The sequence below is a fragment of the Artemia franciscana genome, chromosome 18, assembly GCF_032884065.1.
Source record: "Artemia franciscana chromosome 18, ASM3288406v1, whole genome shotgun sequence".
Taxonomy (NCBI): Eukaryota; Metazoa; Arthropoda; class Branchiopoda; order Anostraca; family Artemiidae; genus Artemia; species Artemia franciscana.
In genome coordinates this window covers 6,169,837-6,185,198 of record NC_088880.1, presented here as the reverse complement: position 1 = coordinate 6,185,198, position 15,362 = coordinate 6,169,837, and the positions used below count along the sequence as shown (strand labels likewise).

The 15,362-nt window shown below is 36.1% G+C and overlaps 1 protein-coding gene across 19 annotated transcripts in view; it reads left to right on the top strand.

Moving 5' to 3' along the window:
* The window catches only part of LOC136038542 (repetitive organellar protein-like), a 223,826-nt gene that overhangs the window by 31,987 nt on the left and 176,477 nt on the right, over positions 1-15,362 (top strand). The window lies entirely within an intron of this gene.

The window sequence follows — 15,362 nt, the reverse complement described above, 5'->3', positions numbered from 1 at the left end:
CCAAAAAAAGCAAAAAAAGCAGTACAATTGCTAATTACTAAAGATGGTAAAAAGTTAGACAGGAAATGGGTTAATAATTGGGCACTGACTTGACCGGATAATTGCATGCTGTAAAATCCTCCAAAAAAGGCTTCACACATATATCTAGATTCTTAAGAAATGTCATACTTTTGCCAGAATCCCAAGAAACCGCTGGAAAAAACGTTTCAAAAAATTTCAGGGGGGGCACCAAAGGCACCCCCTGTTTACGTGCCAATTATATATATATATATATATATATATATATATATTATATATATATTATTAAAGTACTCACGTACATTGAATATTTCCATTGCTTATGATGAAAAGTATTTGACTCTTGGGATTAGGTTACCGTCATATAGTTTCTCCTTAATTTGTTAGTATGCACACCAAATTCGGATATACGGTTAGATGGACCGATAAAAAAAAAAAAAAAAACTCTACAGTCCTTTTTTGTAAGGTGCGTGACTGAGTGCCGTCCGTTGACCCGACTTAAATTAGTCAGCTTGATTTTTATAGTCGAAATTATCGACTATGTATATATAAAGCGGCTAGAAGCCATTTTGGCTGCTCCCTATCAAAATGACCGTCAAATTTCAGGGCTTAAATATAACTAAATAAATAGAGGTATGATTTTTTATATTGATAAAATTGACTGAAAATAAAGGTGCACGGTGCCAAAATTTTAAGGAGGTACCAGGGTATTTTCTCTGGGGTGAGGTCGGAAACCCGCACATTGTATGCTCAAAATATTTCTGAAAATAATTTTTGGATCCTTAGTATGCTGGGGAAAGGGGGCCTAAAGAATTAAATTGAAACAAACCAAAACGATTTGATTGTTAGATTCTGAACAACTATGGCGGGGGAGGGGCCTAAAGAATTAAAAGAGAAAGGAAACAAACCGAAACGATTTGATTGTTGGCTTCCAGACAATTCTGGCAAGTAAGGAGAAAAACCACGATAAATATCTTTTGATGATTGCTGATACTTTATCTGAGTTGTTAAAAGTGCTAAAAGTCCACAGAATCGCTTCAATTTACCTCAAAACGTAGTGTGTTGGAACTGGGGGTAAATGCGCATTAAATGCTAACAAATAAAATCTAAGTAGAAATAAGAATCATATCCTCCATTTAAAAATGCAACTACTATTACTACTATCAGCAACTCACTGCAACGCCAACCCGCCTGAGGCCAACACGGTTACGCACGCGCCTCCACCCTATCTATTCAAAGCCTCCCTCTTTACACCCTGCCAAGAAGTTCCGTTTACCCTTGAATATTTCCTTGCGATATCCTCCCACCCCATTCGGCGACGACCTGCTTGTCAGTTGACCCTAGATGGTTGGACGACAAATGCGATTTTCGCCATCCGCAGAACGTTTCTTAGCCATCTCAATCTTATTCTCATTATAGCCCTAGAAAGTAGGATTTAACCACTTTTTTCATAGATCTTACTGTCTGTGATACGGTCAGTCTTATTACCTCATCTATGACATAGATTTTATTTTATTTATTTAAGAATTAACGACGTTTCTTGACTACTAAGGTCCCTACGTCGGCCCTGCAGTGCATTCCTGCAGCGTGATTCGATCTGTGGGTCCCGTATTAGCAAGCTAAGGTCAAATCCACTGCGCCACCACAGGGCTATGACATGGATTATATTCAAATGGAGAGTAATTCGTATATTTGTACATGAACTTGGCTACCAAGTTGAAATGCCCCGTAAGTGAATTAGTTGGTTTTGTGATACGGTCAAATACCCAAAAGTATCAGTAGGCAGTTTCTTTGGGAAACGTCTAGCAAATCTTTTTGGGTCTTCATGCGATGAAATATCTTAACATACGTTTCATGAGTTTTTTTTCGCGTTTTTCTCCAATAAATAACCGCATTCTGAAAAACGCAATATGTGGGAATGTACGGTTTGGTGGTAATTTCTGCTACAAAGATTTTGGATGCGATTTCTACTATAGGAATTTTGAGTTTGAATTTTTGCGGTGACAATCTTGCCGTGAATATTTAGGTTGACCCTAAGATCAGATTGGAATAGGGCTAATATAATGGATAGGGCTCATCTGAAGTGGCTAATCTAGGTGTTGTGGAATTTTTCACAATTCAACTTTTTGACTCTGTTGTTTCTACTACATAAATTTAAGTACGTATTGTGCTGTGAATATCGCCAAATGAATGATTTAGTCAAGCCTAAGATTGAAATGGAGAAGTGCTGATCTGATGTGGCCAATCCGGATGCTGTGGAATTAGGTTGGCTCTAAGATCGGTTTGGGATATGGTTGATCTGGAAATAAGTTGTTTTTTTTTTACTATTTTTGCTTTGAGGTTGCCTTTGTCTGTGCAGAGGCACCATTTGGGGGGGGGGTCAAGGGTGGGCAAATGCCCACCCCTGATTTTTCAGGGGGGCCCAAGCTTCCACTACAAAGGGCCCTTTGCCGGCCATAATAATCCATTATGTCTAACCTAATCCATTCTGTCCAATTGATTTGAAATTACTGCACGCCTATTACTTTAACCGACGTATTGTTTACTTAAATAAGAAAGTTTCTCGCTGAGGAGGGCCAGCCTTTAGTCTGGTTGAATTTTCCACTTTCAGTTTAATCACTTAACCTCGTTGATTATGATCTTTGATATTATAATTAACCTTATAGGTCAGTATGGCTGAGTTCCACACGGGTGCTGAAAATGAGTTTTTACTTAGAATATTCGATCGATGTGCTGCCAAAACTCGCATTTTTTCTTACTTAAAAGTTGGGGGGGCAAATTGGAGTTCATACCCACCCCAAGATTTGAACCAAATGGCGCCTCTGTGTCTGTATCTTTGTTTTTGCTGTTTTTCATCTATTTTCTTTGTTCTATTTTGAATTGACGGTCGGTTTTCTTTCCGTGAAACCGAACGAACGCTTAGTTATCATTAATAGTGATTTAGGCTTGAGCATGTGTATTTTCTATCTCTTTTTAAAAGTGAGTTCAGTATTTTTTAGATTTTTTTTCATTATTCTTGGCTTTTATTTATCCCCGATGAGGAGCCTCCTCACCAGGAGTGCCATAAATGCATGCTAAGCACAACTATCGTAATATTCTGAAGAGCCACGCCCTATACGTGACATAAAACCTTCTCAAACACTCCTCCCTCCCATAGTAAATGTTTGGGGTTTTGAGAGTTTTTTTTCTAACTTAGATAACGGGAGAAGACATGGCTTTAGTTTTATTTTACTGGTTGCTTTAAGCAAGGGGTCACCTTCTCAGAAATGATGTACTCCAGGCGGAACGTGCCAAGCCTGACGAAAGTGTGCCAAACGTTGGTGAGCTCTGCCAAATGATGCGTGGTTTGCTCCACGCGTGGCAGAACTACGGCACACGTGGCACTCAGAGATGTACACCAGGTGGCGAGAAGTGGCTAATCCTTAGCTTTTGGAGTTATTTCAAATCTCTTAAATTGATTACTTTAGGTTCTTTGACAGAATAGTTTCAAAGAAATCTTTATCGTTTTGTGTGCTTTTTTTTGGTGTGTCATGAACCAACTGCATATATTGGTTAGTCATGGTTGTGAAGGCTGCATTTTTTCCCATTTTCTTACTGGGACCAGGATTCACCTTCATCCTTGACCTTTACAAATTTATTGAAAATTAGTAAAACATGTTACTTTAAATTCTTATGCGACGTTACACCTGTTACACCTGGTAGGGCTAATGATGTTTGAAGGTATACGCCAGGCGAAAGAGAGTGATCAATACTTTGGTGTTTCTTAGAAAACACGTCGCGTTGGATGCCCTTTATTTCGGAGAGATCTCGCAAATTTGATTTATTTGACTTGCTTTTTACTATTTTCTACGTTTATTTAACATAATAAACAAAAATACAAACCATCACAAATGTAGATCACTACGCTAGGGAAAAAATAATTTTTGCTAGCGCGTAGCGATTCCTCTCCTAGGTAATTCCTAGGAAAAAATTACCTATCTGGGTAGTTCCTAGAAACATCCTAAACTCAATTATTAATCAAAGAAAAAACTATTATCTTTCTAATAAATTAAAGAATATTCCCATACAAGCAAGAACACACTCGAGAAGTTGAGTTAGGTTAATCGTAATGAAATATATCTAATCATGATGCAAATAGAATACTTTAGTTTATATAATAATATAATTTGGCTCTGTAGTTAAACATTTGAGGTGGGAGTGGGGGTAAAGTAACCTAAAATAACCTTACCTCCACCTCTAATATGTAAATATGTAGCCTAATTATGCAAGTCCAATGCATTCTGTCACCCGACATGTGTCTTTGTCGCTGTGAAACTGGTTTTCAGAAATCATACATTAAACAAACTACTAGAAAATATCTCTTGAGAGGGGGAGGATTATTATTCTTTCATGGTCATCATTTTCAAAAGTTTAAGCCTTTTCTGGTCTTTAAACATAACTTTGTTTCCATTCCACCTTTTGATCTATAATTAAATGAAATGAAAGTAGCCTATGTTCTAACGAGTAAAAAATTCGATCAATTTTAATATTTAATATAAATTTTTTTTTTAAAATTTAAAAAATTTTAATAAATTTTTAATATTTTAAATATTAATATTAGGACCTTTATTAATTTATATATCTTTTTACGAGTTTTTATTGCTTTCAATTAATGTAGATATTTTACAGGCTTTTATTAGTAAATTTATTTTTTCATATCTCTATTAGAATTTTTGCCCGTTATTAACTTATATATTTTTATTTAAATTGTTAAGATAATAATAAATACTTTCCAGAATGAGTACAAACTTTTCAAAGGATGTAACTTGAGTTCATGGCCATGTTTAAAAAAAATATGATGCTTGACTATTTGTTGACTAATGAAGATGTTAAGTCATAATGTATTCACACCTGACCATTGTAGTATTTTGTCAATGATATACCAGAAACCAGTTTTAGTACCTTTTTTTAGAGAGAGATATTTATTAAACATAAAAGCAAAATGACGTAAAATACGTAACAAATACTACAAGTTTTAAACCTTCACTCGGTCCTTAAAGACCTCAACGAGGTCTGTTTTAGGGTCTGTTCTCATTAATATCGTTGTTTTTTTCAGTTCTTTTTTTTTTAATTTAGCTAGTTTTGTTTGCTGTTTTATTGAATACTAATTTACCAGAATTACTAGAATAGTCAGAATTACCAATTCTGACGAAGGAAAAAATTGCCATCCCCGTATATACTATTCAGAAGCCAAATGGACTAATTCCACCATTAAGATATTTGAGAACAGGTTCGAAGTAATTGCTTTGCTTTTTGGACATTCATAGGGAAAATTCCTAGACACGAATAAAACTGAAGGGGCACCTGGCCCCCTCTGTATATGTGGGAAGATGCCCAGTTTCCGCAGAATGAAAACAGCAGATTGAAATAGAAAACTAGGAAACAATGAATCCTAAAAATCATAATATTTCCAAAGTTTTTGAGCCTGGACCCCTCTATACATTTGGCTTCGTATTACCCTTCTTCTCCCTCATTCACGGGCACTATATAACCCTGACGCATCGGTTGACAACCCTGTGCTGGGCTTTTCGTTTTTCCTAGATGGACTTGAATTAGGGTCACTATAAAAAGTTCGTTGCATGTTGGGATAGGGAGGAGCGTGTGTAGCTGTGTCGGCCCCCACTGGCTTGGTGTCGCAGTGAGTTGTTATTACTATTAGTAGTAGTTGCATGTTGACTAGGCATACGTGGGCATGATTTATATTCATAATAGGCTTTCTGTATAGACTGTATCCAGTTTAACTAAACAAGAGGGAATAGAAAAGTTATTTTGAGTTGTTTTAACTTCCAATTGAAAAGAAAGGCCATATAATGAGAGTAGCTTATCAACATTTAGGTTTTATACCTATTTAAGAGTAGTTAAATATTTAAGAGGAGTTTATTCTTTGATTACGAAGTTTTGATGTATTTCATCTGTCCAAAATCAAAATATACTGTACGCTACATTTTAGTTTCCAGAACAAAACCGAATATTAAACACACGCAGTTTTCAATGGCGTCCGTTGATGAAAATGCAGGGTGGGTGGGGGCAAAATGTATTTTGCTCCCAAAAGATATAGGGGATGCCGAATTTGCCTTTTTTTATTTATTTATTTATTTCTTCATCGTAAGTACAAAAAGGGCAAATTTCAATGAAAAAATGTAGAGAAAGGTATTTCTCAAGTCTAGGGGGTGAAATTCATTTCCTGACCCCCTTCTACATTGCCCTTCATAGTTTTACGGAAGAGAGGAGAAAATGATGAATTACTAATACCGGTGTAATATATGTGTTTCATATAATTGATTTATAATGGAGCATTTTTGAAAGGTAGTACCTTCGCTGAACAGCGGATAAAAACTGACCAAAACATTGTTCCTCGTGGTTTTAAACCCCCCCCCGTCCTCTCCCAAAGCCTCTCCCTCCTGGCTGAGTACTTAGCGCACCTGACTTCCTTAGAGCTGGGGTTCGAGTCCTGGTGTCGCTAGTTATTTAATTTGTAACGAGGATCAAAGGTGTGACTCAGTAAGCTCAGCCAGATTTGACCCAGCTCTTAATAGGTACCTGCAGAAATCTGGGGGGATGTGGGAAGTGTTGGGTGATTTGTCCCCAACTACACAATGGACTCCTGGCCGTACGCAGTGAATCCGCAGGTCGGTACCTGTATTTGCGCAACGCAGACTGTTGTTCAGTATGCGAAAAGTTTAATAATTTAAGTTCTCCCAAAGAGATAAAAAGATCTGGGTTAACTCACGACCCACTTGTAATGAATTATAATGTGAGAATACTTATCCGTTTTACTAGTACAGCTTTATTCTGTCACCTAATTATTTATTAACATATTTGTCCTTCAAATCTTCAAAGTTTTTAAAGATTTAAAAAAAAAAAAATCTCTTTGCATGTAGTTGTAATTGACATTTAAAATTCATAAACGAGTTTATTTTGTACTTAAGTATTAACTAATCTTTATGTAGTATTTATATCGTATTTTTATATAGTATATTACTTTTATAGTATTTAAGCTTATTTTTCTGAAAGACTGCGACTCTTCGTCTGTGGTATCGCAACCCTCCAGGTTGAAGACCGATTTTAGAAGAAGAATCTTTCTTTCTTTATAACTCGTTAGTTAACGGAAAAGCGTATTAGAGGCGCCCTCTGTTTCAGACAATGCCTGGTTGTCGGACGTAGTGTAAGGGTGAGAGTGGCTTAAAGGCAATGCCTGCTTTCGTTTTTTGTGCTACTTACCTAGGTATTGATATGTTTTGATTTTGGATAGCCAGTCCACGTTGTGCCTTTCCACCTGTAGGCTGTATATTGTATTCGTTTGTGTGTCTGTGTAAATATTTTTTTAATATTATCCTAGAGTTATTATAATATTAAAATTAAGGTACTTGTCCATTAATAAGAAAACACCAAGAATTTGGTTCGCAATATCAGACAATAACCGGTTTGTTGATGTCTAATCTCGGAGAGAATTAGCTTCGGCTCAGTGGAAAACTACATTGTAGCTATAGTATTTAGTTGGTATTTCAGTTAGGTTGCGGTTGATTACTTTTTGCATGCAGCCCCGCTATGCTTAACCCCCCTCCCCCTAATGCGTAAGTATATAGCCCAAATTACATATATCCTATCTATCTCCCAAGCGGCTCATTAATTCCAACACTGCATCAAATTGAATCAAATTGAGTGTTTTCTGAATAATGGACAAATTCCAGAATTAATAATATTAATGTTAATTTGTAATACAAGGTTGGGAGCGTGGGTAAAAAGCACTAGAAACTTGCATTTAAGGGGTAGTTATAATGTACTTAATATGTTTTGACTTTGGACAGCCAGTCTATGATGTAAGAGCCTGTTAAATGTTATGTCTAAACGATTAGCCTTTCTTTTGCAGATAGTGTGATAAAACTTCTTATGTGACTCATGGCATATAATATCAGTGATATGATAAACAACTGAATTGTGATCTTTGTGCCATGTTTGAACTCGTAAAATAGTTATTATAATTGACATTGTTCTGCGTGATTTCTAGTCATATTTTATAGCATTATCTGAATCGCCTATTAAGATGGTGTCAGCTCATGTAATTACTTCCATGGGAGTTTTAACAATGTGAGTCTTTATAGTAATTATTTTTAGTGTCACTAAAAAAAAAGTTGGTAAGTTTAAGTAAAGTGAAATTCATCTCCTATACTTACATGTTAAAAAGTGTGCTTAAATTTCATTGGCTTATTTTTATGGCGTATCTCCGCCATTTTTATTTTACCTTTGTTATCCTTCTTTATTTTTCATTCTATTCTTTTTTCAACATATGATACTTATCTGTTATAGCCACCACACTCAAGTTCTTGGTCTAACAGAACTAGTTTCTTTCAGTTTAGCGTGAGAGAGTGTATATACACTATAATGTATGTATATTTAATTAAATATTTTAGTTGGTATTTTGGTTAGGTTAGACACCATTTAATATAATGTGTTCTAGGGGACCTGATTTCTATAACTCTCTGTTGTAGTTTCCATAATTTTTCTTACTTAAGTCTTTTATTTTCATCATACTTGGGTATATTCAATTAGGATTAATTTAACTTCACTTCTTGAATCTGGTTGCTATAACAGATATTCAGAAGTACCGACATTATTTATAATTCTGAAGAGGGAATAGCCCCGTTCTTTTAGAACTGGGATAACTAGTGCTTCATAGTAACTAAGGTTAACTATACAAGTCCTATTGAACCTGATTGGTTATTTTGTCATCGAACATTTAATCGAACGAAAGCTTTTGGAGTCGTAAAATTTTTCACTTTTTCATTTTTTTTACTAATATTTTTATTTTTTAGCATTGATTTATTTTATTATTTATTATGAAATAAATGAATTTACTATTTTTTTACTTATATTTTATTGTTTTATTATTTATACTATTTTATTATTATTATTTATTTTTACTTTTTATTGCTTATTTTATTTTTTTATCATATTTCATTATTTTTTCAATTTTTCACTTGTTATCACTCATTCTCTCAAATCAAACAGTTCGTGGTAACGAACTGTAGTAAGGAGCGATCCGGCTCAATAGTAACAAAAACTTTAAAAAATTGAATTTTGATATCAATAGCTACATCAAAAGAATCGCATTTTAATGCTGATTTTAAATATTTTCATAAAAGAGCGAGTCTAGCGAGTTTACATAGCTAATGCTAATTACATACCTAATCTTGGCATGTGTGTATAATTTCTATTTATTTATTTTTTTGAGGGGGTTGAAGCTTCAAAAGAGGAAATAAGAGATAAACTTCTTGAAAATTATGAGCAAATACAGAAAACATTGTTAAAGCATGGTCATTTCGTTAGAGTAGAGGACTGAACTCCCTGTAGGTATCACTAAGCGTATGAAACAATATTATAATTGATTGCGATTAAGTCTCATCCAAAGGTGTGGCCTTTGATTTTGAAATCACTTTTTTATGCTTTTTCTGTAAGGAAAAAGGGCCCTTTCTGGTTTTCGAAATAACCCCTTTTTTATCTTCATTAAAAAAATCGAAACAATCTTTCCAACTCACAACCCACATTTTTAGAGAATTTGTGCTCTAGATAAAAAGCTGAATGAGTCAGTAGTTTAATTTAGAATTCATTTTTAACATTTTTTCTAACTTTTCTGTCACAATTCTTCTTTTTCAACTCCCAAGCCGACAAGTCGGATGCGATAATTTGAATTGTGTCGTGCTACTTCTTTTCTTTTTGTTTTGCGTAAAACTATAGTTTATTAACTTCTTCCTTAAATAAAAAAAAATTATTTGTTCCTATATCATTGTTTCTCTATCGCCTTTCTTATCTGGCTCTTAAAATATTTAGAAGTTTCGTTAGAACATTTTTAATTACCGTGACCACCAAATAAGTACTTCATTAAAAAAAAAAGTGTTCTTGGCAACATGCGGAAAAGTTTGCAAGTTTACCCAGACAAGATTGAAAATTATAAATCAGAAATATTAATATTTATGCTGAATAATTATGTAGTTGCTTGAATGAGGAGTTGCAGGCTTTTGAAAATCGTCTACACCATGTGGCACGTGCAGTGCTTTATCAATGTGTGCTGCGTAAGGAGACTAGCATGTTGCAAGCGTGACTACTTGTGAAGTAAAGCGTGCCACATATGGCAGAAGAGGCTGCCCTCTTAAATTTCAAGCAGGTTGTGGCACCATCTCGAGCATGAGATTTTGAACCCTAGTATAAAATAAAGGATTGTATGACTATTAACTTTTAATGTTCATGCCGTTTGACATAATACCTTGTCCAAATTGAAATTTATATCTTGAAGTTAAAGATCAAGGAATCTGAAAGAATATTGCAAGGGCATGGCTAGATGAACGAATTAACCCGGAAATTTCATGAATAAACATTATGCATTTCTGAAAAATGTTTATGCAGTCTAAAGTGGGCTGGGCTTAGCCTATAACTTAAAATTTATTAAATATCAGAAGTTTGTGTCACAAACTCACGTCAAACGTTCCAAACACAAAGCCTCCCTTGTAACATATTTATGAGATCATTTTTTCGTGTTCCTCTTCTTTCGTTCGTTGTGACGTTCACGGAATTCACGTTTGTTGTCGCATTCGTGTTCCTCTTCTTTTGCTCGTCGTGGCATTCACGGAAACCTCCCTTGCGACATATTTATGAGATCATTTGTTCGTGTTCCTCTTCTTTCGTTCGTTGTGATATTCACGGAATTCACGTTCGTTGTGGCATTCGTGTTCCTCTTCTTTCGCTCCTTTTGGCATTCACAGAATTCACGTTCGTTGTAGCATTCACAAATCCTTGCGGTATTCGTGTTCCTCTTCTTTCGCTCGTCGTGGCATTCACGGAAACCTCCCTTACAACATATTTATGAGATCATTTTTTCGTGTTCCTCTTCTTTCGTTCGTTGTGACGTTCACGGAATTCACGTTCGTTGTCGCATTCTTGTTCTTCTTCTTTCGCTCGTCGTGGCATTCAAGGAAACCTCCCTTGCAACATATTTATGAGATCATTTTTTCATGTTCCTCTTCCTTCGTTCGTTGTGACGTTCACGGAATTCACGTTCGCTGTCGCATTCGTGTTCTTCTTTCGTTCGTTGTGGCATTCACGGAAACCTCCCTTGCAACATATTTATGAGATCATTTTTTCGTGTTCCTCTTCTTTCGTTCGTTGTGACGTTCACGGAATTCACGTTCGTTGTCGCATTCGTGTTCCTCTTCTTTCGCTCGTCGTGGCATTCACGGAAACCTCCCTTGCAACATATTTATGAGATCATTTTTTGTGATCCTCTTCTTTCGTTCGTTGTAGTGTTCATGGAATTCACGTTCGTTGTGGCATTCGTGTTCCTCTTCTTTCGTTCGTGCTGGCATTCATGGAATTCACGTTCGTTATGACATTCACGAATTGTTGTGGCATTCGTGTTCCTCTTCTTTCGTTCGTGCCGGAATTCACCTTCGTTGTGGCATTCGTGTACCTCTTCTTTCGCTCGTCGTGGCATTCACGGAAACTTCCCTTGTAACATGTTTATGAGATTATTTGTTCGTGTTCCTCTTCTTTTGTTCTTTGTGGCATTCACAGAATTCACATTCGTTGTGGCATTCGTGTTCCTCTTCTTTCGCTCGTCGTGGCATTGGCGGAAACCTCCCTTACAACATATTTATGAGATCATTTTTTCGTGTTCCTCTTCTTTCGTTCGTTGTGACGTTCACGGAATTCACGTTTTTTTGTCGCATTCGTGTTCCTCTTCTTTTGCTCGTCGTGGCATTCACGGAAACCTCCCTTGCGACATATTTATGAGATCATTTGTTCGTGTTCTTCTTCTTTCGTTCGTTGTGATATTCACGGAATTCACGTTCGTTGTGGCACTCGTGTTCCTCTTCTTTCGCTCCTTTTGGCATTCACAGAATTCACGTTCGTTGTAGCATTCACAAATCGTTGTGGTATTTGTGCTCCTCTTCTTTCGCTCGTCGTGGCATTCACGGAAACCTCCCTTGCGACATATTTATGGGATCATTTTTTCGTGTTCCTCTTCTTTCGTTCGTTGTGACGTTCACGGATTTCACGTTCGTTGTCGCATTCGTGTTCTTCTTCTTTCATTCACGGAAACCTCCCTTGTAACATATTTATGAGATCATTTGTTCGTTTTCCTCTTCTTTTGTTCTTTGTGACATTCACAGAATTCACATTCGTTGTGGCATTCGTGTTCCTCTTCTTTCGCTCGTCGTGGTATTCACGGAAACCTCCCTTGCAACATATTTATGAGATCAGTTTTTCGTGTTCCTCTTCTTTCGTTCGTTGTGACGTTCACGGAATTCACGTTCGTTGTCGCATTCGTGTACCTCTTCTTTCGCCCGTCGTGGCATTCACGGAAACCTCCCTTGCAACATATTTATGAGATCATTTTTTTTGTGATCCTTTTCTTTCGTTCGTTGTAGCGTTCATGGAATTCACGTTCGTTGTGGCATTCGTGTTCCTTTTCTTTCGTTCGTGCTGGCATTCGTGTTCCTCTTCTTTCGTTCGTGCCGGAATTCACATTCGTTGTGGCATTCGTGTACCTCTTCTTTCGCTCGTCGTGGCGTTCACGGAAACCTTCCTTGCAACATATTTATGAGATCATTTGTCCGTGTTCCTCTTCTTCTGTCCTTTTTTCTACTTGTATTGGGTTTAACGCCCTTTCATTTACGCTCTTGTCTATCATTGACTAGCCTAGAATCCATGTCCAGTCCCCTCGACCAAAAAATCTAGACGGTTCATCGGGGTACATTGCTTCAGTAAATCGACGGCGCAGAAAAAGTCGCCGTCAGTAATAATGAAAAACCAATTTATTTCCTGGTGTTTTTTATTTATTTTACAATTGCCATTATCATTGAAGAAAAATGAAAATAATACAACCAGATGGGTACCTTTTTGTTTACTGAAATTTTGTTTATAGTTTTACATTGTTGAAAATAACGTTGACAGTGTGTTAGTCGGTGCTCAAAACAAATTCCAAAAGGAGAGACTCGAATATTTCTATATCAGGCCACAGGGTTTCTGTTAGAGGGGTGGGGCTCTTTGCACCACATTTTGGGAATCCATCCTCTTTATGTGCTGTATGGTAGTGGATAGTCTGAAGAAAAAAACTACATTTTTAATGTTTAATTTTTTGTCCAGGGGGGGGGGGATTTTCTAAATACTCCCATTGGGTGCACTTGAGTCCATATTCCCTTCATACAAGCCAGGAAAAAAAGAAGCAAATTCAGGCAAAAAATATGAGTCAAATTTCAAGTTACTTTCTGTGAATGTTTACCTGTTTTCTCTGTTGCCTTTCCTTTAGAACACAGACACAGTTCCCTTTGGCTTTTGTTAAATTGTGCTGAACTGTGGACATTGTGTTTTCACAACAGACTTTTTTTCTGCTTAACTATCCCATATAAGCAGTCATTCTCAATGAGAAACAGTTCGATCAGTTAATCATCGTTTTACTTCTTTTTCTTCTTGTTTGGTTATTTAGAGACGGTACTGCGCAATCTCCAGGCAATACCAGGCCCTGAAGCAGCCCTAATCGATCTCCTCTTCACCTTATTACGAAGTAAAAATCAATCCCATAGTGCTACTGTTACTGTCTGTTACTGTCCGAAATTGGTGAATGTCAACATTCACCGATCAATGTCCGAAATAGCTTTTTTTTTCTTTGGATTTAGTCAGCGTTGCCAGTCAACTGGCATTCGTCAATTCGCAAAGCTAATTGATTTCAAACAGAGAAAAAGGAATTCCGGAATATTAACCGGTGAATGTCGACATTAACCAGATTTCGGACATTCACATTACCAATACTACAGGGTTTGACCTTAGGATTAAATTCTTAGTGTTTTTTCTTTTATTTATTTGTTTATGCGCCTAAGGATCGATTTTGAAGCTTTCTGATTGCCTAGCCTTGTCTAAGTTTCGAAAAGTCTAAGCAAATAAAGATCTGGTGCTGGTTCTAGCTAGCTCTAGAATTTCACTAAATCTTATTATGAATGAATATTGTCTAAATCCAGCTATAGATATTGTGCTCTCCATATCGTTTTGTACATTTTAAATTTGATTCTGTGTAGAAAAATAGATTCATTGATTCTAGTTTTATCTCCTTTAAATAACGGTTTGAGTTATTATGCAAATTGTCACAAGTTGCTCATTTGATGAAGTAGTAATTGTCACTATACCCGTTTTTTGTACAAAGAACTAAGCAAATCATTGCAATTTTCTTCTACTTTTGGCACATCTTCAATGTCCTCTGTTTTACTTTTACTTCAATGTTAAAATATTCTGAACTTCTTGGCAGCAAGTTCGCATTTGCTTAAACGTTTCAAGTTACTGACTGTCTACCAACGTTTAGTAAACATATTTGGAAACGTAAGATGAGGACTTAGAGGTATTTCTTCTAAATTCTTCTTCGGAAAAAGATGACCTTCTTGAAGTTCTATTTATTGAGTGAAAAATTGTGTATACGTTATAACTACCTGTCACCCAAGATTTGGTTCATGTTTTTAAAAACATGACACGATGACTTAGATATACTTCTTCCGATTTATTCTTCTTCTTCATAAAATGATGATTAGATCTTCAGGTTCTTCTGTACTTTTAAATTGTTTACACGTTTTACATTCAGTTTTCGGAAACAATACAGCTCTGATCGTTCAGATCATTATCTAACGAATCCCGACGTTTCCAATATATATCTGAACTTTCCGTTCGGTCACCCAACCAAATCCGGCCGTCAAACCGTAAGTATTTAGGTCCAACAAATGTTCTTACATTTATTTATTTAAAACGATGATCCCGCCGTTATAGATCGAAGAATTTTGGTCGTTCCAATGCATATCCGGTCGTTCAACCGAAAGTATTTTATTCAATAAATTATTTTATATTGTAATTTTTAGAAATGATGATCGCCCCCGCCGGTATAGATCAACAACAGACGAATCCCGGTCGTCCACTTCTTCTCGTCGAAGACGCCGTCGTCATGAAAAACGCGATAGAGACAGAAGAAGGAAGCATGATAGTGACAGATCACGCGAGTCCAGTAAGGTATGGGAATTGTCTCAATTTGTATTTTATGCTTGATTTTTGTTCTGTTTGTTTTAGTTTAGATTCTAAGTTGACATTGTTGTCAGAAAAGTAAGAAGTGTAAACCCAAAGGTTTTTTTTAGCCCTCTTCTTATTGCAAGTCTTATAAAAAGAATCAGATTTCTCTTGAGAAATGAAAACTGCTACCATCAGACAATTTTTTGAATTTATTTTTAGGATTTTATGCTAGATTTCTGGTAGCGTCGATTAACATTTTCTAAAAGAAA